At 43.4% G+C, this 23771-nt stretch overlaps 1 protein-coding gene across 1 annotated transcript in view; it reads left to right on the top strand.

Annotated features, from left to right (window-relative positions):
• The window catches only part of SYNPO (synaptopodin), a 146491-nt gene that overhangs the window by 42523 nt on the left and 80197 nt on the right, over positions 1–23771 (top strand). The gene's annotated exons all lie outside the window — the stretch shown is intronic.

A 23771-nucleotide genomic window follows, 5' to 3' on the forward strand; every position in this document is an offset into this window, starting at 1 on the left:
TAGAAGTCTAATATAAAGCATTGTTGCCCAGGTAAATGTAGAGAGACTGCAAAGACTGCAACTTTATTAAGTTGAAATATAGGAGCGCCAAACATGAAAGGTCTGAAGACTGGATGCATAGAGTTTTAGTTGTTTTGTTTACCCAAACCTTCAAAAAAAATACATGGCAACTTGTTTTGACAATATAAGTAAATAAAAGCTCTAAAACACTGTACATCCTGTCTGCAGACCTTTTATGTTTGGCACGCCTAAACTTCGACCTATTCAGAGCTACAAAGGCCCTCCACTAAGGAGGCCAGCCTTTCCTTGTGTTCAGTCTTGATCATAGCCGAGTCGAGGTCTGGGATAAGTGCATTAGCACAACATAAACCTCCATAACTCCCTCCCCTTCACCTTCCCAAACACGCAACACACATACACACTTACACACCCTTCTCTACAAATTAAAATGTATGTATAGCCATGTATATGTATAGTGTATGTATAGGTACATTCACCTTTTGTACGTTTCCTGGTGATCATTGTAACCAAAACATAAATGATCCAAGAACAAGAGGTGGGGAAAAATTATCAAGTAGGGACACATGTTCTGGTAATGTCAATTAAGGAACTCCCCTTACTTTGTAAAGACTTCCTCTTACTTCCTGTTGCGTCTCAGGAAGGAAATTAAAGGAAACCATCCCATTGGGACACACACAGCATAAACTTATGGAGGAGAAACAACGTTTTAGTTATAAATACATTTTATATTGACCAAGGACACCAGAAGATGCCTGAATGCACAGCCACTCTGGTAGCTGCATTGTCCAAAAAATCCCTGAAAACCAATGATTGCACCAGAAAAACATTCTTGGTTTTGTCTATGGAGAGTGGAGGAGGAAACATGCAGCAGACACCAACAGTGCTGGTTTAGAGGAGGGGGGAAATGTGTGAGTCTTGGCTAGCCTTGGCTGCAGGTGCCTGCAAATAGATTATTGCCCAATCCAGCTGGAAACAGTGAGATCAGGAGATTGTTATCTAATGTCTATGGGTACCTTACGTGATCAAAATATCAGACCTCAGACCAGCTTTCTGCCCACCTTCTTAAATGCTATAGCCTGCTCAGGACTGGTCCCCACTTCATCATCCACAGGAGCTGTGAGTAGTTCAAAGTCCATGTCTTTGCATGGCCCCTAAAGTCATTTGTACTAGCAATTGGAGAGCCTATCCCAACCATTACTTCTCCCTATTCCCTCCCTTCTCAATAGAAGTTACTTGGTCAGCTAAGCACTTTGTGACACTTTTACAGTAGAGGGCAAATCATGCCTGCATAATTAAATGTCCTCTAAAGTCTGCAAGGCATGGTTTACTGTGTTTCTATATCTTGTTTCACAGAAAAGAAGCTTATTTTCTGGATACTTGGGAGTTAATAAGCCTCTGATTAGTCAAGTAGCATGGTTTCCTAATGATATGTAAACATCCTTTACCAGAAATAGCATAATGGCTCTCTATGTGTTGCCATAGTGTTTACATGATGGAAACATCATCAGCTCCCTGTTTTACTAATTGCTCTTTTGGGAATATAGATCTAATCGTCAAACATAATGAGAAAACAAAATGATGTGGGCTGTATGTAACAGATTTGCACAGATAGTTTTTATACATTAATTTTATATTATCTAATTTATTACATTTTATCTAATTTTTTACATTTTTGGAAGGAAGGCTGCCCATTTTAAGTACAAAACCAATGCAAAAATTCTCCTGATCTTCATTTGTTTTGAAAGCCCATTGGAAACATCCCTTTTTGTTACTGTAGTGCAGTCAGATTGAATTAACAGTTATAGATGTGGGCATTTTCTTTTTTTTTTTTTTGCTGTACTAGCAAGCCACAGTAATGCCCCGTACACACGAGCGGAATTTCCGTTGGAAAAATCTTGGATGGTTTTTCCGACGGAATTCCGCTCAAGCTTGGCTTGCATATACACGGTCACACAAAAGTTCTCTGAACTTTCGACCGTCAAGAACGCGGTGACGTACAACACTACGATGAGCCGAGAAAATGAAGTTCAATGCTTCCGAGCATGCATCGAATTGTTTCCGAGCATGCGTGTTTTTTTGCGTGTCGGAATTGCATACAGATGAACTGAATTTCCGTCAAGAACTTTTTCCGTTGGAAAAATAGAGAACCAGCTCTTAATCTTTTGCTGGCAGAAATTCAGACAGAAAAAGTTGGATGGAGCATACACACAGTCGGAATATCCGACCAAAAGCTCCCATCACTCTTTTTTGGACGGAAATTCCGCTCGTGTGTACGGGGCATTAGGGTTAAAATGCCCTGTGCCAGCAGCATGCTAGAGATGCGAAACTCTCCCGAAACAGAGCACAGCAGTCTTTGTCTCCGGTGGACCGACACACCCCCTACACAGTGCTCCAATCAACAGTGCTGCTTAGAAACCATGAGTGCTTGATTGGAGTACTGCTGGGGAGGTGTTAGACCGTTGGGGACCCGGACTACATCGTTTTGTGCTAAGCAGCAGTCCAGCTCTCCATGGTGCTGCCACCACAGGGCATTTTAACAAAGCCTGCAGCATGCCAGTACATTAATTTTACACCACACCATGAATAAACTTTCTAGAAACATTCTGCTTTAGACTGTCCTGTATTTCTCTATTATGTCAGTTTATGACTCCACTTTATTTGTATTATGGAAAACTGATGTTAAAAACTTTAATAAAACATATTGAAAAAACTGGGCTTTAAAAATCCAACTCTCTGCCCTCTTTAGCCTTCCTTCACTAGGTAAGTCACTGAGTCACTTCACTTAGTGCATACTTGTTTAGAGTCACTTACTGAGTTCCACTCTGTAACATAGTTGTATTACCTGTTAATCCTATAAGTAGGGTTGCCACCTGTCCAGGATTCACACGGACAGTTCGGGCTTTGAATCATGTGTCCGGGTTTCAGGCTGACTGAAACCCGGACACATTGTTCAGACCAGGCTGTGGGTCCTCAAGTAACCGAGATAGTTACACACAAATCTGTTGCCATCCGGGAGCTGCGGGCGGCTGTCTGGGGGCAGGTTTGGTATCATTAGGGAGCAAGGTGATGATGTCAATAGCAAATTGGCCACATTACTGTTCACTGCGGCACGCTATGTGCACCACATTACTACTCTCCTTGGGGCACCCAAAGGTGTCCCAGGCTGCTAAAGTGTTCCGGTTTGGCTTGAAGGAAAGGTGGCAACCCTACCTATAAGTGGGTCTGTTATTTTTCCACTTCCTTTAACAGGGCAACAGTGCTATTCATTCAGTGTGGAAATATTGTTTCAGATAGACTTTAAGTAAGTGAGAATCAAAAGTAAAGCCTTGCTCCAGCTATCTCTTTTTTAAAACAACAGTTGTTTGTCTTTTGGAAAAGGCCATATGAATAAAAACTGACTAAGGCTGGCCATACATTATACAATTTTCCTTCAGATTTACCAAAAACATATAATATGAGGTCAAACCTAAACACTTTCAATTTGTATGCAATCAGGCAGGCCCTTGCACTACATAGACACATAGGGGGGATAGGACTGGAGATTCAAAGGAAGAGAGCAACCACCAGCACAAGGGACACTTCTCATTCAATGCGAGTACTATCCCTTTCGTTGATTAACCACTTCAATACCAGGCATTTTTACCCCCTTCCCGCCCAGGCCAATTTTTAGCTTTCAGCGCTGTCGCAATTTGAATGACAATTGTGCGGTCATGCAACACTGTACCCATATAAAATTTGTATCATATTGTTCAAACGATTAGAACTTTCTTTTGGTGGTATTTAGTCATTACTAGGTTTTTGTTTTTTGATAAGTAAAAGTTTCTGTAAAATTTTGCAAATAACCCTTTAGGCCAAAATGTATTCTGCTACAATTCCTTGGTGAAAATAACCCAAATCACTGTATATCATTTAGTCTGTAGGAAACTTATAGGGTCCACAAACTATTGTATATATCTGAAAATTGATCAATCCTGATGTACTGATGGCCTATCTCATTTTTCGGTGTCCAAAAATGTCAGGACAGTCCAACTATCCCCAAATGACCCTTTTGTGGAAAGTAGGCAGTCCAGGGTATTTAGTAAGAGGCATGGTAAATTTTTTGAAGTTGTAATTTTTGTCATCATTTTTTTGAGAATGAAGGGGAAGTGATCAGGATTTTTCTTCTTTTTTCTTTTTTTTTTACACATTATGATTGCTTATAGCAGTGAATTGCATTGCTATAAGCAAGCATTTTACCGAGTAAAACTGATTCATGCAGTTTGTTTTATTGTGATTAGCTGTGATTGGCCAGAGCTAATCACATCGTACAGATGGGCTGTGATTGGCCCTGTCTGTACCATGTGATCATATTGACCAATCACAGATAGCAACACAGTTGTACACAATGGATGGCATGAAAGGAAGCCATCCACCGTTTACAATTGTCATGTGACCTGCTGTGATTGGTCACAGCTGTCACATTGTACCGGCAGCGAGACGATACCCTGATTAGTCATCTGCCATTTCCGGTGGACACGGCCGATGACAGATTACTCTCCTGCGCAGCCCCACGAGCGGCGCCTTCCAAGAGAATGTCATATGACATCCACTCAGAAGGAAGAAAGTCCCGCCCAGCCGTCAATCTACTATAGGCCGGACAGGAAGGTGTTAAAAAAAAACTAAACTTAAAGCAGTCAAAATGTAAAATAATATATTCACAATGTATGTAAATTACTTCTAGCCTATTACTATTAGTCTATTACTCTGGACGATCTTAACTTTTGTAAACTTACTTTGTGAAGATCGACCAGACATATACTTTCTTAAATTCCGACACATATTTATTATGCCCTGTGAGTAGTCACTGCTGTGTCGCACATTTCATAGAGCTTGCCTTCTGAACTACAGAGGCGATGAGAGGAGGAGTTTCAGGAGGCGGAGTCAGTACAAGAATCACTGCTTGCAGGCAGCAGGTTACCATGGGATATGTAGTCCTTAGATGTGGAATGTAAACAGAAGTTGCAAAGCCTTCAGGGAATCAAAGAAGTTGTGTAATAAGATGACCAGCGGACAGGTTGAGCTCTCAAAATGAAAAGAGGTTTTTCAAGTAACCTTATATTGGATTGTCAAACATAACTATTGTGTGAATTGCTATTACAATGCTGATGTTCTAAAATGAAAATGTATGCTGCAACCATAGATTTCCTTTAACCTTTAACCATTTTTCATAAACACACTCCTCAAAATAAGCAGTTTGTCATGGCACCTACAATTTACACAGCAAACAGAGGGAGATTCCTATGATAGTAAAATTAATAAGCCGCATACCTGTAGTTTTCTTTGAACAGTATTTTACGTCACACGTGTATTATAATGTGCATTAGACATATGTTCCAGTGGCAGTATTTGTGGAACATGAGCAGCATAAATCCTGAAGTGTTTGCAGTTTAACGAGGACCTCCTTTGTACAACTCTTATAGAAAATGTGGTATTTTTATTGTATGTGGTCATAGCAGATAAAGGATATTTGGGTGGGTTGATTACAAGGTACAGTCAACAATCTCCCATTTATTACTGTTTAGAAAAAAAAAGAAAATCTTTTTATTTTTTTATTTTTTTTACTTATAGGGACAGTCATCGAAAAGAAATATTATACCTTTAGTTATTGGGGAATACTAAGCAAAGCTTTTTTTTGTTATTCTTCGGGCAAACAGCTAAATGCATAGATAAAAGAGAGCTGTATTACCTGACAAAGGATTTCTCTTTCTGTCCATACAGTTCTGAAATTTACACAGCCATGTCAACCAGCAAAGTCCAGTCTGACAGGCCTGATTTTTATTTCCTACAACAAAGTAACACTTACAGGTTGTGACCCTCCCCCAGCCTCTAATTGGACAGTAAAATAAGAAGCAGCAGACTGGTGAGCTCATCTCTCTGTTACTCTGTTCTCTGTCCTCTTACTAGCAGGTTACTTGTGCTCTGCAGCACAACTAACTGGCTTTTTGTCTTACTCCACCCTCTCCTGGTCGGAGCTCTGCAAGGGATCTGTACAAGGGATTTCAAAAGGCTGATGCCAAACTCAGGTACTCACACTGATGCATTGAAATTTATACATTTAATCTTGCGATAAATAGAACTATTCCCTCCTCAACATGAAAAAACTATATGTGCTGCAGCACTCACAATTTTTTCTTAGTCCCCTGTAAAGTCCCACAAAATCCTGTTAAGCCTGTAGGCAGGTGTGGTCAAATTTATCCACTGCAGGTGGTGCTCAACCGCAGTGGGAGAGTAAATCAAGAGGAACATAGTTTCTCTATGATTTCCAGGATCACTGGGGAAGTTATCCGATTGGATGCTGCCGCCCCATGTGACTCTAGCACCCATCTTGGGTCAGGCAGAGCATATTTAAGGCCCTAGCTCCCAGGTTTGGCATGCATTTCGTGTGTGGGTAGTGTAGGAACAGGTCACCCATCTTTCAGAGACAGTTTTAGCGGCAGGGAATGGATTCAGATGAGAAGAGAAAACTTAGGGCTCGCAATCTCCTTGGACATCTTCCCCTTTGGGTATGAGATGGCCAGGCCGTATTTTGCCCCTGCAGACAGACGCTGTCAGCTCAGCTGATACCTGCACCGCTACATGCTGTTGGCATTTGTGAGTGTTCCTGGTTGGGCCTTCTCCCTTCTTCTGAGTTTGTTGTGAACTATTTTGCTGTTTCTATAATACAAGTTCTACTAAGTGCACTTGTGTGAGTTATTGCCGTCGAACCACGCTGCACCCACCCACAAGCTTGTCAGTGAAGTCCACCTAATCCTAGCTTCCTGTGATGGTGTAGCAACAATGCTGCATTGCTTCTGAATTCAGATCAGAGTTGCCACTCTCAAATAGGCAGTGTCTGCTTGCATAACAGTAGGACAAAAATTCTGCAGGGGTGTGCTGATTCTTACGCCTGAACCTTGTCAGTCAGTACCTGGTCACATCTAGTCCTGCTCTCTGCTTACTGGACTGTTTAGCACAGCCTTTGTTGCTGAATTCCTCCCACTGTGAGCTGCAGTGCCTGTGACAGGGAGCGTGAGACACAAATGTAGGAGGAAATGGCTCAGTCACTGAAGGTAAAAGAAGTGTGTTTACTTTATGAGGCTTGTGCATCATATAGTACTAGAAATAGGTACTCATTTGGGTAGTCATACAGGAACCTTTAGTTGTACTTTAATACAGAATTTAAAGTTGAGTTCCACCAAAAAAAAAAATGTCATTAATGTGCATGAAATAAATTAAAAAAAAAACATTTGGAGACATTTTTTTTTAACTTTTTTAACCTTTTTATGCCTGTTGCTATGTGGTCCCTCAAAATCTGCCTCCTTCAGTGCCTGGGCTCCTGACGTCACTTCCCTCTGCGCCTCTGCTCGCTACAGCCCCTGGGAGATGTGTGTCATTTCCCAGGAGTTAGTGGGCTAGGTAGCCATAACAATGGGGCGGGCACTTCCAGCGAAGCCGCCCATTGTTATGGCAACCTGTATATTTTACAGCGCCGCTACAGCGTATTGCTGCGCATGCGCAAGAACGGGGCGGTGCATGATGGTCCAGCAGCAGCACCGTAACCAGGAAGATAGTGCTTGTGGGCTTCACATGCCCACAAGCAAAATGGGAACGCCCAGGACAAGGACACGATTATATAACTTAATTTTTTATATTACAGCGGACATCGGGGGACGAAATCTTCTAAACAAGTGAGTGTTATATGTTAATGTTCTGACCTTTAGAAGTGTTTAGAAAAAAAAAATTAGAACATGTCGTTGGAACTCCGCTTTAATGCATTCATTCATTTCTGCCTTTTATATCTGCTATCTGATACAGTATCTCACAAAAGTGAGTACACCCCTCACATTTTTGTAAATATTTTATTATATCTTTTCATGTGACAACACTGAAGAAATTACACTTTGCTGCAATGTAAAGTAGTGAGTGTACAGCTTGTATAACAGTGTAAATTTTCTGTCCCCTCAAATTAAGTCAACACACAGCCATTAATGTCTAAACCACTGGCAGCAAAAGTGAGTACACCCCTAAGTGAAAATGTCCAAATTGGGCCCAAAAGTATGTCAATATTTTGTGTGGCCACCATTATTTTCCATCACTGCCTTAACCCTCTTGGGCATGGAGTTCACCAGTCTTCACAGGTTGCCACTGGAGTCCTCTTCCACTCCTCCATGACGACATCACGGAGCTGGTGGATGTTAGAGACCTTGCACTCCTCCACCTTCTGTTTGAGGATGCCCCACAGATGCTCTATAGGGTTTAGGTTTGAAAACATGCTTGGCCAGTCCATCACCTTTACCCTCAGCTTCTTTAGCAAGACAGTGGTTGGCTTGGAGGTGTGTTTCGGGTCGTTATCATGTTGGAATACTGCCCTGCGGCCCAGTCTCCGAAGGGAGGGAGGGTCATGCTCTGCTTCAGTATGTCAGTACATGTTGGCAGTCATACTTCCTTCAATGAACTGTAGCTCTCCAGTGCCGGCAGCCCGAAACCATGACACTCCCACCACCATGCTTGACTGTAGGCAAGACATACTTGTCTTTGTACTCCTCACCTGGCTGCCACCACACACGCTTGACACCATCTGAACAAAATAAGTTTATCTTGGTCTCATCAGAACACAGGACATGGTTCCAGTAATCCACGTCCTTAGTCTGCTTCCCTTTGCCTCTTCCTAGAAGAGGCTTCCTTCTGGGACTATAGCAATGCAGACCAATTTCATGCAGTGTGTGGCGTATGGTCTGAGCACTGACAGGCTGACCTCCCACCTCTTAAACCTCTGCAGCAATGCTGGTAGCGCTCATACGTCTATTTCCCAAAGACAACCTCTGGATATGACGCTGAGCATGTGCACTCAACTTCTTTGGTCGACCATGGCGAGATGGCGAGGCCTGTTCTGAGTGGAACCTGTCCTGTTAAACCACTGTATGGTCTTGGCCACCATGCTGCAGCTCAGTTTCTTGGCAATCTTCTTATAGCCTAGGTCATCTTTATGTTGAGCATGTATTCTTTTTTTCAGATCCTCAGAGAGTTCTTTGCCATAAGGTGTTACGTTGAACTTCCAGTGACCAGTATGAGAGAGTGAGAGCGATAACACCAAATTTAACTGAACTGCTCCCCATTTTGAGGGGACAGCAAACTTACACTGTTATACAAGCTGTACACTCACTACTTTACATTGTAGCAAAGTGTCATTTCTTCAATGTTGTCACATGAAAAGATATAATAAAATATTTACAAAAATGTGAGAGGTGTACTCACTTTTGTGAGATACTGTATATCTGAGTAGGGGATAGATTAGAACCTTTTTTGGGTTATTTTTGACACCTGTGTCTTGGTTAGAGAAACTTCCTCTCTTTTCTTGCAATGGAGACTGTGGACATTGAAATAGAGTGTGAGTGGAAATGGTCCTGCCTTGATAAAGGGCATCTGTGGCTGCATTTCTGTTTCATTCTGGAAAATCAAACTTTCCTCTTGCTGCTAGCAATTCCTTTTATTGATTGTGTTACATTGCTTGTAGTGTGTACATAAACTTGCATCTGTAAGATGCTGAGAATAAAATCAGGTGCTGGGAAGATGAATCTCCAGCAAGCATGCACAGGAGTTTTATCCTTAGCGACTGTCCAATGGCCAAAGAGAAGGAACAGCAAACCTGAAAAAAGCGACAGAGAAGATGAAGGCAGCAGATGGAATAGTGTTGGACGCAGCCTGCACAGGGGACAGCGATGGATTAGTTTGCAGGTGTCACATAATGGGCTAGTATGCGATGCATACTAGCCCATTATGCTTTTAATTTGCAGGCTTTGCAGGGAGCAAAAGAGAAAGTTAAACCCATCAGGGTTTACTTCCTCTTTAAGAGGCTTAGGTCTGTTAGCGTGCGTTCCACCTAAAGCCCTACACACCGCACCGTACGTCTTAACTTGACATGTTTCATCATCAGAAATGATGTCATCATTTCTGATGATGAAAAACATCAAGTTACGGATCTTGACCTTATTTATATGAGTCGTTTTGGGAGCACTTTCATCTGGTAATCACCACTGTGGAGGATTTTAACGGAGAGCACACACTTTTTTAAGTTACTTAATCATCACTGTATATGGACTTATGTATTACTGTATACACATGTTCAATATTAATTTATATTAATTTATTTATTGTGTTTGGACATTTAACAAAGTTTGGTTTCACTTGTTAACAGCAAGCGCTGTTTGCTCATGGGAATTTAGCTTTCTGTGACATCTCTATACATCTCTTTAAAGCGGAAATATAGACTGGCCAAGGATAAGCAGCTCTTAGCATAATGTGTAAGTATACTATGTATACTTACACATTATGACAGACTTACCTCCATACCTCCCAAATGTCCCTGATTTTGAGGGACTGCCCCTCATTCAGAGAAAAGTCCCTCTGTCCCTCTTCCCTCCTCATTTGTCCCTCATTTTGGTCTGATCTGCATAGTTGTATATAAAATGCACTACTTATCTATCAAAAAGTGTTTCCCAGTGCTAAACCTTTCATCCAAATTTTTAAATTGCTGCATTTATAAATTCCAAAAGCCAGTATAAAGGAATAGTAATGGTAAAAAAGCACTTCTGGGTTTATTAATTTATTTATTTTTCTCCTTTAAAGCAGAGCTTTAGGCTCCTTTAGAAAAGATTAAAAGTCAGCAGCTACAAATACTGTAGCTGCTGAGTTTTAATGTTAGGACACTTACCTGTCCACAGGCCCGGATTTACTCCCTTTGCCGCCCCAAGGCCGGGTCCTTCAATGCCGCCCCCCCCCCCCACACACACACACACACACACACCACGTCCTTTATCGATGACTTCTACAATAGATCAATTAAAAACATATCTCCACACACGAGAACACAGAAAATAACTGGCTTTAATTGTACAGACTAAAAATACTTCAGGGTAAGCGCGCGAGGGGTAAGGATTTTTCGCAGGCAAATTTTCAAGGCAATGGCTGGTGTTAGTGCTTCAATCATCCCCGGCACCATGGTTGTTATGGTGTCAGGATGATTGAAACACATTATTTCTATCATTACATTGTAATATAAACTGAAATAGTTCAACTCACCATAATGCAGAATCATTGGGAGCCCTGAGCGTGTCACTTGCCACCATCTCTTGTCACTTGCCACTATGCCTGCCACCAGATGGGGATATCACTTGTCACACTGCCACCAGATGGGGATGTCACTTGCCATGCTGCCTGCCACCAGATGGGGATGTCACTTGCCACGCTGCCTGCCACCAGATGGGGATGTCACTTGCCACGCTGCCTGCCACCAGATGGGGATGTCACTTGCCACCAGATGGGGATGTCACTTGCCACCAGATGGGGATGTCACTTGCCACCAGATGGGGATGTCACTTGCCACCATGCCTGCCACCAGATGGGGATGTCACTTGCCACCAGATGGGGATGTCACTTGCCACCAGATTGGGATGTCACTTGCCACCAGATGGGGATGTCACTTGCCACCAGATTGGGATGTCACTTGCCACCAGATTGGGATGTCACTTGCCACCAGATGGGGATGTCACTTGCCACCAGATGGGGATGTCACTTGCCACCAGATTGGGATGTCCCTTGCCACCAGAAAGAGGAGGGCGGAACAGCGGTGCGGGCAATGAGAGATGTCATCTTTCTCCCCCGCCGCCGCACCGCTGACATTACTTGCTACTCTCAATTTTTTCAAAAATGGCGCCGGGCGGCGCAATCACGCTACTGCGCATGCGCCGCCCGGCCGAGCGCTTACGAGCTTTCCCGAGCCCGGCCGGCTTCGGAACGGCGCATGCGCAGTTTCGTGGTCGGCTCGCGGCCATCTTTTCTATGGGCACTGGTGCCCATAATAGACTGTAATCGGCAGCACGAAAGGGGGGGCGGCCGCGAAGTCGCTGCAGGAGCGGCGCCGCCCCTAGACCACTACCGCCCCGAGGCCTGGCCTCGGTGGCCTTGTGGCTAATCCGGCCCTGCCTGTCCACAAATCCAGTGGTGTCTTCACCCCAGCCGATTTTTCAATCAGCTGTTGGGTGCTGCCGCTGCCATCTCCACTAATGCCCCATACACACGATCAGAAATTCCGTCAGAAAAAACTTGCTTAAGCTTGCCTTGCATACACACGGTCACACAAAAGTTCTCTGAACTTTCGACCATCAAGAACGTGGTGACGTACAACACTACGACGAGCTGAGAAAATGAAGTTCAATGCTTCCGAGCATGCGTTGAATTGTTTCCGAGCATGCGTGATTTTTTGTGCATCCGAATTGCATACAGATGAACGCATTTTCGGATAGGACCTTTTTTCCGACCGAAAAATAGAGAACCTGCTCTCAATCTTTTGCTAGCTGGAATTCTGCCATCAAAAGTCCGATGAAGCATACACACGTCGGAATTTCTGACCAAAAGCTCACATCCGACTTTTGCTGGCAGAATTTCTGATCATGTGTATGGGGCATCTCACTGCAGATTAGTCGGAAGTGGGAGCAGGTACCTGTTAAAACCAGGTACCTGCTCCCCCAAGAGTGCGGAAGTCAGACACAGCCAGGCATCAGTGGTTACTTTAACATTTTCCACAGTACAGGTTTATTTTTGGTTCATTTGTTAGGTGTAACTGATACTATACACAATGAGATGGTCTTACAGGATTTCGCCTTTGGATGGTTTTATTAAGATCTTAAAGGTGACGTTTACATCCAGATGGATATGAAAAGCTGACATGATTAAAACTGCTCTCCAACCAAGGGCAGTATTACATGATCTATTTGGGTGCAAAGGTATAAAAAGCTTTTGTCATGTGAAATCATCTGGCGGGCAGACAGAGCTTAGCATAAATATATCATACACATTCTAAAGTTTCCATACACAGTGAACGGTTACATTTGAAACCATGTGCACTCCAGGTGTGCGAAATATGTTTACAAGAACTCAAAGCCGTTGTAAACTCAAAAAAGTAAAGCTATGCTATTTTAAAGTGAACATCTAGAAATGCTAACTATACCTATGCCGCACTCTTAAAAAAATTCCTTTTGGATTTTTTCTAAAAACTACAGTGCTGTTCCTGTGTCTACAGCTGTGTATGTGCAGTGCGAGAGCCACTACTGCCTGTGATTGCTGGTCTCATTAGGTTTGGTGTGAGAATTGGTAATGTAAGTACTGAGCTGTTTCCTGGGAGGAATCCATGCTTGAAGATCAGTATTCCATGCATTTCCCTGTATGAGCTTCACTTTGTCGATCTGTGCATCCCCTACCTGAAACAAGGAAGCAAAGTCCTGTCTCTACCAAGATGGCCACCTCTACACAGAGACGCATTGCAGAACAAGGTGAGCCAAGTTAGAAATGGGGAAAGATCAGCAGCAGGAGGATCACAGGCATAACTAGTGACTCGTTTTTTGCTCTTTGCCAGCCTTTTTTTTTGGCGCAGCTTCCACGGTACAGGTTCTCTTTAAAGCAGTGATAAATAAACATCCACGCCTAGAGTATAAACTAAAATGTGTAAAGTGCAGCAGCTGTTGCAAATCGTGTAAATAATGATGTATAGTGATGTGACAAAAATCTAAATTCCCATGAGCAAACAGCGCTTGCTGTTAACAAGTGAAACCATACTTTGTTAAATGTGCAAACACAATATATAAATTATTATAATAATGCGATCTGTAATTCAACTGTTAACCTCGAGGCAATCAAAAAGAAAACGGGCTCCACATAGCGTAAAAATGTTTTTGCTCTTTATTTAAAAAAACTTTTAAAACCAGGTACAGCCTCCAAACAGAATTAGTGTAAATCTTTCTTGTACAGGCATAAGTAGCATCAAATATACCATAAAAGGCTTAAAGGGGTTGTAAACCTACGTGTCTTTTCACCTAAATGCATCTTATGCATTTAGGTGAAAAAACACCTGGCAGTGACTGGCCCCCCAGCCCCCCCGTTTTACTTACCTGAGCCCTGGAACTTGACCCACGGGGACGGGCTGTCTCTCTGCCCGGGGGTTCTCGGCTCTTGATTGGATAGATTGATAGCAGTGCAGCCATTGGCTCCTGCTGCTGTCAATCAAATCCAATGATGCAAGCGTCAGGGGGGCGGGGCCAAGTCCTGCATTCGCCCTCTATGGACGCCAAATGCTGGACTCGGGAGCACACCCGCAAGGTAATTCCCCCAGGAGAGAGCTTCTCCCAGGGGGGTATCTGATGTGGGGAGGAGTTGCCGAGATATCCCAGAAGACGAGATTTGGGGCCACTCTGTGCAAAACGAGCTGCACAGTGGAGGTACGTATGATATGTTTGTTATTTAAAAAAATAACAAAAAAAAAAAACGAACCCTTACAATCACTTTAAAGTGGTTGTAAACCCTCCCTCCTGACTTTTAACTATAGGTAAGCCTAGAATAAGGCTTACCTATAGGTAGTGGAAATATCTCCTAAACATACACTGTTTAGGAGATATTTCACTTGTAGTGCGCCGATGATGTAATAAGAAGAAACTGACTTCCGTGCTGTTTCTTCCCCAGCGTGTGCCATTAATGACGGCTCCCGCGCGCATGGCTCCGGCCAGTCTGCTGACAGCCTTAAAGCGGAATTAATACCTCCTATCCTATACAGCCAAAGAAGCTGCTTCTGTTTGATCTGCAACTGCCATAGCAGCACACTCACTTCTCCCTGAGAAGTAAGGTCACACGTTACAACAGGGGTCCCAAAACTTTCAAAACAAGCTACCAGTTTACTGTAATACAGTGTTTAGAGGTGCGAGACTGTGGCCATTGCGAGTAGGAAGTGACCTAGCACCTGTGGTTAGTGGGAGGAGAAACAATGCTCCATCATTGGGGTCAGTAGGCAGAAAATTGCTCCATCATTGGGGTCAGTAGGTGGAATAGTGCTCCATTATTAGTATCAGTGGGGGCAATTATGCTCCATTATTTATGTCAGTGAAAGGAATAGTGCCCCATCCTTGGTGTTAGTGGGAGGAAAAGTTCCCCATTCTGTCTATGAGGAATAATGCCAGAAGGGCCACATAAAGGCACTGTCCCAATTTCAGTCATTTCTTTCTGATGTAACTTTACCCTTCTGTGAACTAGCATATGTCACGTCCTCCTATACAACATATGTATTGTGAGCAAATTGTTACAAGTCAAGCATAACAACTCATATGTATCAAAGAGAACGGAACATTTCATTTTAGCAAGAGCTTTGCAGCACAGCTGGAGCAGTGTTCTTGCCCCTCCTCTGCCCTCCCGTGTTTTACAAGTTCATAGGGTGTTGAGTTTCTCGGAGAAGGACCCTGTAAGCTGTGTTTTGTTCTGTTGTGATTGCCTCATGGAACTGCACCAATTCACATGACTAGACATCAGGGGGATTTTCTTGGTAATTATCTATGTAATTACTTTACAGTTAGAGTGAGTTTTCTTCCAGACTTAACTGCAGGTTTGTAATGGTTTGGCAAGAGTTCCTAGTGATTCTTTTTATCGTTTTAGTGCCAAAGGGGTGTGTGAGATCCCAGTATGGCCCCCAGCACCGATGAAGACAGTTACACACCAGCAAAGACTTGTATCATAGGCCTTTTTACAAGTCTCCCCTCCCTGTGGACCTCCTGCCATGAAGATTGATCACTACACTTGAAGTCCCAGTTTCATACAGTAGTACTTTTTGTCTAAGGTCAGGGCACATGGGCACAAGGGTCAACTGGGATGAGGTTTTTATGCAAGGGCCAGCAGTTGTCACTTGATTTACAGTATATTATTATGAGGGCGTTAGTAAAGATGAAGCGAAATGCTGTACATTTATACAAAAACACAGTTTGGCAAAAGAATTTATGAATGCAAAAGTCCAATGTGCTTTTTGCCAGTACTGATTCTCTCGTATCTAGCTGTCAAGGGTATGGTTTTGGATATATGATATACTTATGTAACTTGAGGTGAGGTGATGTATGCACTGTTGGAAGCTCAGCAGCACATTGCTTCAACACATAAATATACACATGCACAAAGCTAAGTGTGGTCATGAGATGACAGGACAGACTCTGTTTTCAGGTGGACTGAGCTGCAGTTTCTTTCTATCAGTCATGCACATGTCTACCAGCTAGTTGACCTCTGGAGAAACAATCAATCGGACAGCTTACATAATCTTTCCCAGTTGCTTTTGTTTCTCCCTGTGCTAAGCCATACCTGCCGCATCTCTCTATGCTTCTCTTCCCCTTCCTCTTTTTTCTATTACCTAAACGGGATCATTTGTCTGATACCTTTAGGTCACCTAATGAAAGCAGACCTGAGGAGCTGGCCTTGTGGGGCGTCTCCTGCCTAACATCCCTTGAATAATATATGTCATGCATCCCCTGACACTGCAAATCAACTGATTTGCCCTCCCTTGGGGAGTGGGCTAATGAAGTAGACCGCATACGAGACTAGGAACGTCTGATAGCCCAGGAAAACGATAAAGAGGAATAGTTCTCCATAGCATGGACCTCCTGGTCCATGTTTCGGTATTCCTCTGAGTTTGTACCGTGGGCTGAAGGCGGACCAACTACCTCCACCCCATAGTTGTGATGGAGTGTCCTTTCCTTTCTCTCACACCTGGATACTTATTCTCTGTTTTGTTACCCCATTTCCTTATATGTACATTGCCCCCCTTATTTATGAAATGAGATGTGATCCTTCCGAAATCTATTTTTTTTTTGTGAGACTCAGTTATTTCGTATCTTATGTGTAAATATTTTGTTTCCAAACCACCCTGGTCTCATTCAGGATGATACTTTCGGTCTACATATGTTGTATGTTATTTTACAGTTCGACACGTTATACTGTGAAATATGCCTAAAAACCAAAATGAGACCTACAGGATCCTTATATAACTGTTATTTCCGTATTTCATGTAAATGCTATAAATATTTCTTTTTATTACTATCTGAATATGTTATTTTTGGTCTTTTCCAATAAAATACGATTAAACTAAAAATTGTCATGCATCCGATATCCTGTATAGCGTGAATAGAGGAAACTTGCAGGCGAAACAAAAAAACTGTAGGATCAGATGAACCTGCCTCTGTAATGCAAGCAGATCTAGGATCAGACCCTTCCTCTGTAATGCAAGCAAACCTAGGATCAGACCTCTCCTCTATAATGCAAGCAGACCTAGGATCAGACCCCTCCTCCTCTGTAATGCAAGCAGTTCTAGGATTAGATGCTTTTTCTGTAATGCAAACACACCTAGATCAGACCCTTCCTCTGTAATACAAGCAAACTTAGGATCAGACCCCTCCTCAGTAATACAAGCAGAACTAGCATCAGACCCCTCCTCAGTAAAGCAAGCATTAATGAGCATTGCACCCAAAATCTAGACAACATTAGCATAGATGCAAGCTGGAACTGACTTTATTGTAAATTCACACAGCATATATACCACACAAGATCAGGTAAGAGCTTGATCACATTATCCTAAACAATGCAAACTTTAAAAAGTAATGCCCGTACATCTAATGAACAGCTACATAAACAAACAGTAAGCAACTGTGTAAGCAACTAGTTACCCAGACCAACCTAGGTGTCAGTGCCCATCCAGACCGTTCGGCACCAGTATTCAGGAAGACCCAGGGCTGTCCAAATCTCATTAACCAGCTTTCTTTTCACATACATCTTCTTACTGAGTTCCAAGTTGGCAGAGACCATCATGGCTTTCTTGACTGTTAAATGTGGTAATGTCATCTTGCATTATATAAAAGGACATCTTCCTGAATTCTTGTAGCACCCTCAAATGTCAGTGCCCATAGTCAGTAGGCAAGATGGGCATGGTCTATGTGAAATAGTGGGCGTGGTTCAAATGGGGGTGTGGTTAGAGTCTGAGATGAATGAGAGATGGAGAAAGGGGAAAAGAGGGAAGGAGGGAGAGGGAAAGAAGGAAAGAAGGAGGGAAGGAGAGAGAAGGAAGGAAAGAGGGATGGAGGGACAGCAGGCCCAGATCCTACACCACAGTAGAAATGTGTATTCCAGAGTTTAACAAATCAGCAGATAAAGATACTCCAAACACCTGGTGTTAGCGCTTCAATCATCCCGGCAAGATGGTTGTTGTGGTGTCAGGATGATTGAAGCGCATTATTACTATTATTACATTGTAATATAGACTGAAATCATTGAACTAAGAATCAGTGGGACCCCACCACACCTCTGTAAGGCAAGAAGATCTTGGATCAGACCCTTCCTCTGTAATACAAGCAGACCCAGGATCAGACCACTCCTCTGTAATGCAAGAAGACCTAGGATCAGACCCATCCTCTGTAATGCAAGCAAACCTAGGATCAGACGCATTTTCTGTACTACAAGCAGACCTAGGATCAGACCCTTACTCTATAATACAAGCAGACCTAGGATTAGACACATTTTCTGTAATGCAAGCGGACCTAGGATCAAATCCCACCTCAGTAATGCAAGCAGACCTAGGATCTGACCCCTCCTCTGTAATGCAAGCAGACCTAGGATCAAATCTCTCCTCTGTAATGCCAGCAGACCTAAGATGAGACCTCTCCTCTTTTAAGCTAGTAGACCTAAGATTAGATGCCTCCTCTCTAATGCAAGCAGACATAGGATCAAACCCCTCCTCTCACTATAACGCAAGCAACGTTAGGACCAGACCCCCTCCTCTTTCTTTAATGCAAGCAGACCTCGGATCCTCTGTCTGTAATGAAAACAGGCAGAGCATCAGATATTTTATTTACAATTCCAGTCAACCTAGGATCAGACCCTTCCCTTCTCTGTTATGTAAGAAGACCTAGAATCAGACTCCTCCACTCTTTGCTATGTAAGAATACCTAGGGTCAGATTTCTCCTCTGCATAGCAAGGAGACCTAAGAACAGACTCCTTCTCTGCAATGCAAGTAGTTAGTCACTGCAATGGAAGCAGACCTAGGATTAGACCCCTCCTCTCCAAATGCAAGCAGACCTATGGTCAAACCCCTCCTATTCAATGCAAGCAGACCTATAGTCAGACCCCTCCTATTCAATGCAAGCAGACCTATAGTCAGACCCTTTCTCTGCAATGCAACAGCATAGGATTAGATCTCTCCTCTGTAATGCAAACAGACCCAAGAACAGACCCCTCCTCTGCAATTAAAGCAGATCTCAGATTAGACCCTCCAATAAGTTTAGACCCTTCATCTGTAATGCAGGCAGACCTCAGATTGGAACTTTTCCCTTTTATGCAAGTATAGCTTAGATCCAGTAGTGTATTTAGGTTTTGTGCTACCCTAGGCCTGACTAAGCTCGTGCACCCCCTAATTTAAATATGACCCACCCCTTCCTGTCAAGGCCACACCCCTGAAATTTTTGAGTGTGGACACTAGTTCTGAGGGCCTGGGGGGGGGGGCAATGGATTCCCTTAATTTGCATAGATTACTTCTTGATTGGCTATGGGGCAGGAAGTGAAGGGAAATCTCTGCAATGGGACAGGGATGGTAAAAAATAAACTGACAGGGGCTATAACCCTCCCTTATTCTATGCAAAATGAAGAAAAAAAAAAGTGTTGCCTATAGTTCTACTTTAAGCACAAATTTCTGAAAATTTTATGGAGAGGACTAAGAAGATATAACAATGCCAATGGTGCAGCAGAGAACATATAGCACGGTGAGGAAGGTTTGTGGTCCAGGATGATAGGACAGTCAAAATTAGAAGAAAATTAGAAAATTGCCTCTCAGCCCAGTTCGCCCCATAAGACTGGCGCTACATTAACAGTGTAGCGCAAGCCGGCGGGGACTTTTCCGTGCTGCCCCCCTGCAAAGTGCTGCCTTAGGCCTGGGCCTTGTTGGCCTAGGCCAGGATACAGCATTGCTTAGATCAGACCCGTTGCAGTCTTTCCAGATTCACACTTCAATACTCATGAGGGAGCACTTGCTGTTTAGTGTGTGTTTGTGTGTAAGAAGCAATAACAATGACAGAGTAAGTACAACTGCCACCACTTCATATGCTTCTGTGATTTTAAAATTTAACAAGGCTTTCTGTGAGCATATGTCATGCATACAGATGGTCTCTGCTGTCACATCATATTCCTAACATCATTCCCCCGCTGTCATTTTGTGCCTTCTCTCGTTGTCTGTATGTTAGTCAGTAATATGTACACAAGTTAGTAATGTGAGAAATGGGAGGCTGGTCTGAGTGTATTGACATCTCACAGCTCAGGTGGCCTAGCAGTCAGGTGTACTGAATAAACATGAATTATTTAAAGACATGCTGGGGCTTTAAACCACAGATGAAGGAAGGGGACAAAGCTCAAAGTAAGATTACAGTACTTATGATGAGGAAAATACTTATGATGGTGAGCACATGATAGTGCCTTTATATAGACTGTCTGCTGTCCAAGGCCTAGTATGGGCTGACAATGACCCCTTATTAGCAAGCTTGTTCAGTTTCTTTTACTTAAAATAAATAATCCATGCCAGCTTGCGGGCATCTAGTTTACCTGTATATTTATCTAATACCTGTTTGAATCTCAAAGTAATTAAAAAGAACCTGTCTTCTTGACCAGGACAAAGTGAGCCTGTATAAAGCCTTTGCCCAGACTAATTTATTACTCACATATCCAACACTCCTTAAGTGCCAATTCACACAGGGGCAACACGACTTCAGCGTGACTTTGCAAGGCGACGTCAACGCGACTTTAAGCAACTTACAACGCGACTTCAAGTCGCCTCCAGGACAGGCGACTTTGGCTGTGGCCAATCACAGAATAATCAGCTCTCTGGGAGGGAGGGGTTTGCCTAGATAAATTAATTTCTTTTCCTGTAAAGTCGCTTCAATATAGATGGAGATCCGACTTGGAGGCGACTTCCATTGAATTCTGTGGGTACAGGTCGCCTAGAAGTCGCCTTGAAGTAGTACAAGAACCTTTTCTGAAGTCGGAGCGACTTCAGTAGTGTACATTAAGACGGCTCTCATTGACTATGATGCAATTCCCAATGTCAAGCGACTTGGGGCGACTTGAGGGCTCACAAGTCACATCCCAAGTCATTGTAATGTGAACCGACCCTTACTGCTCCTTCATCCATGTTTTTCGAGGTGTAGAGGAGCATGTGGCCTCCTCCTATGATGCAGTGCCTGGGCCTTATGGCCGGTCGCAAGGTCCAAGCACTATCCCATGTCAGAGGGGGTGACATCACCGCTCCCTCTAAGCTGTGACATCAGCCATTTTGGTGATGGCTGAGACAAAAGAAAGAACTGGGGAAGAACTGGATAGGTGAGTATAAGCTGGTCAGGATGTGGGTTTTATATAGTCCTTGTCACTTTGCCCTGGATGGCTAGGGTCAATTTTTTTAGAAATCCAGAAATGAAAAGTTGTCACTAGAAGAAGAATCCACCAATGTGACCATATAGTCAGATGGGGACTTAGAAGGGCAGTCATTTCACTTGTTTTACATCGAAATGAGAGTGGTTGGTAGCATCAGTTTGCATTCATTTTGCAGGACGTTCACATGTCTATAACTGTTTCCACCATCCACGTGGGAGAGTGTTAAAGAACTGTTTCAGTTCTTGTACAGTTTATTTTGCAGGACGTTCACATGTCTATAACTGTTTCCACCATCCACGTGGGAGAGTGTTAAAGAACTGTTTCAGTTCTTGTACAGTTTACCATTGCTAGTGGATCCTCACTAGCATGTTAAACCATTGAGCAAAATTTACAAGTTTATTTGTGTAAAAGAATTTGGAGAGCATTCCTACATAAATAAATCCAGTCTCATTTACTTGCACTGAATAAGTTTATAATCAAAGTAGCACAGTAGAGAGTACAACAAACTAATAACATGTACAAAGAAGAAATGTGCTAAAAGGCACTCGCTTGAAATACTTTCTTTTTGTCATGTGTCTGGCATCTGAAAGAAGCCACCCTTGGCATCTCTTTAGATGTACACGCTTCCTGTAGGCCTTTGTGCAGCTAGGCACGTGCACATCTAGGAGGAGGCCAGGGATGCCTTTTTTCAGATATCAGTATATACAGAAAGCCCCGAGCATTCTAATGATCCCAGTGCAATCTCACAAACCAAGAAGTTAAAGGAAAAAGATCAAAGGTAATTTTTGAAAATCTGCTTGTTTTGCCGCAGTATATGATGAGCTCATCACTGTTCTGCTTCTCCTTCACTGTTCAATCATAGGCTGGGGGCCATCCTATGACAAGCTGGGCCCAGAGAAAGTGGACCGAATTATGCTGGCTGTCATTTGAGCTGGAACACTGTTATACTGGAGGGGGGATTGGCAGTTTGAAAGTCAAAGGAGTTGTAAAGGCAGAAGGTTTTTTTACCTTAATGCATTCTTTGCATTAAGATAAAAAGCCTTCTGTGTGTAGCTGCCTCCCCAGCACCCCTTATTACTTACCTAAGGCCTCTGCCCCCTGATTGTCTGAGACATAGCAGCGGCACCAGTGGCTCCCATGGCTGTCAAAGTCAGTAGGCCTCCCAACTGGGGTGCTGCGATGGGAGAAGGGGCCCTATATGTATAATTTTCTAACTACAGTACAATATATTTCTATACCTATGCTCATTTAATTGCATGTAATCCAATAACGAACTGCTGACTGTTATGTATAGTTTATTTTTGAAAATCCTTTGTTTTGCTTTGAATTTACACACTACGCCGTTGCACGACGTACAATATCTTAATTGTACCTTGTATTTCCTTGCGAAAAATCAATAAAATAATTTGAAAGAAAAAGTCAGTAGGCCAATCAGGAGAGGGGGAAGGGGGCGAACAACAGCTCCGTGTGTCTGAATGGACACACGGAGCTGCAGCTTGGCTCAGGTGCCCCCACAGCAAGCTGCTTGCTGTGGGGGCACTCAACAGGAGGGAAGGACCGGGAGCAGTGAGGAGGGACCCAAGAAGAGGAGGATCCAGGCTGCCCTGTGCAAAACCACTACACAGAGCAGGTAAGTATAACATGTTTGTTATTTAAAAAAAAAACGAGACTTTACAATTGCTTTAATATTGCAGAAAAAGCTGCCTTTTATGGGCTATCTATTTTGTTTTGTTTTGTTTCTTGGCTGGAGTTATGCTTTTATTATTTTATTCTGTTGCAGCTTGAATGATAATCTAGATGAGATTATAGAATATAGATAGATCTAAAAGTTACCCACCTAAGGATTGCCTTTTAGATTAATGATGGGCAATGTGCGATCTGCTGAGGAGCCAGGTTGAAATATGTCAGTCAACAGTGGCAGCAGACAGTCAGAATACAATAGCCAGTGGGAGGTATTTGCCCATCCGTGCCATTTGTGTGTGCAGACATGTACCGTACTGGCCATCGGGACTACCGGGAGTTTCCTGGTGGGCCGATTGCTCAGTGGGCCAGTTTCAGTGACAGCCAGTGGCATCGCTAGGGGGTGGCTTTTGGGGCCATAGCCCCAAATCTTGGGCAAATAGCCCAGAGTCCCAGGAGTCCCCAACCACAGGGCAACGGCCCACTACGGGGCCGTGGCCTCTCTGCAGCCTTGCAGCGGGCAGAATGGGAGAGCCAGCGAGAGGGTAAGCAGCACGGGAGAGCCAGGTGGGTGAGAGAGCAGAGAGATGATATCATCTCTCACCACCCGCCCTGCATCACCGCTGTTCTGATCTCACTGTGCAGCCATGGGCAGCAGAGAGATTACATCATCTCTCACTGCCCGCCCTCTCTTTGGTGATCCTGATGCTCTCTGGGGACTCTGAGGTAAAAAGGGGCTCTGTGGGGACCCTGATGTAAGGGGGGTGGGGGCTCTCTGGTGACCCTAATT

The sequence above is a fragment of the Aquarana catesbeiana genome, linkage group LG03 (genome assembly GCF_042186555.1).
Source record: "Aquarana catesbeiana isolate 2022-GZ linkage group LG03, ASM4218655v1, whole genome shotgun sequence".
In the NCBI taxonomy this organism is placed as follows: Eukaryota; Metazoa; Chordata; class Amphibia; order Anura; family Ranidae; genus Aquarana; species Aquarana catesbeiana.